The sequence below is a fragment of the Arachis ipaensis genome, chromosome B09 (assembly GCF_000816755.2).
Source record: "Arachis ipaensis cultivar K30076 chromosome B09, Araip1.1, whole genome shotgun sequence".
In the NCBI taxonomy this organism is placed as follows: Eukaryota; Viridiplantae; Streptophyta; class Magnoliopsida; order Fabales; family Fabaceae; genus Arachis; species Arachis ipaensis.
Window position 1 is genome coordinate 129027042 of NC_029793.2, and position 654 is coordinate 129027695.

Here is a 654-nt window from a genome sequence, read left to right on the forward strand (position 1 = left end):
ATTAACTATCAATATATATTTTTTTTTTCAAAAAATAATTTTTTGTGTCTTTGTTAAAAATGTTAAAAAAAAAACAAAGAAAACTCCCTTCTGCCTTATGTGCTCTCTCTAATATTTTTTTTTTGGTCCTCCCTTGTGATGCTTTCTTTAGAATTTATAGAACATAAAAGACGTTTGATATTATTGCACTTCCATGCCTTCCAACTCATTTCTTCATTTATTTGAAATCTTTTAACAAGTTAAGGAGGGAGTGTTGATGCTTTGTGGCTTCATTATATAGGGGATATTTCATCAATTGACATTCTTCTTCATTTACCATTACATCTTATTATTTTTCTCTTGTGTTATTCTGATTAATCTTTATCATAATGAATGCTATCGGTAGGTTTAATTTGTACATTTGTTGAAATCTAATAAAAAATCTTGAGCATAGTCTTCAGGAATATTGGGCTATATTAGCCAAACTTCTTCGTCTGCTTCTTTTTTTTCTTCTACTTCCTTTTTTTTTGTTTTCCTTTTTATTCATAGAACTGAATTTTTTTTTTATTTATTTTTTTTGTTTTATAGTATAATAAACACAAACTAAATTATGAATTGATTCATTTTTATTATCATTTTTTTTTTAAAATAGTATAGTTTGATTGGACAAAATAC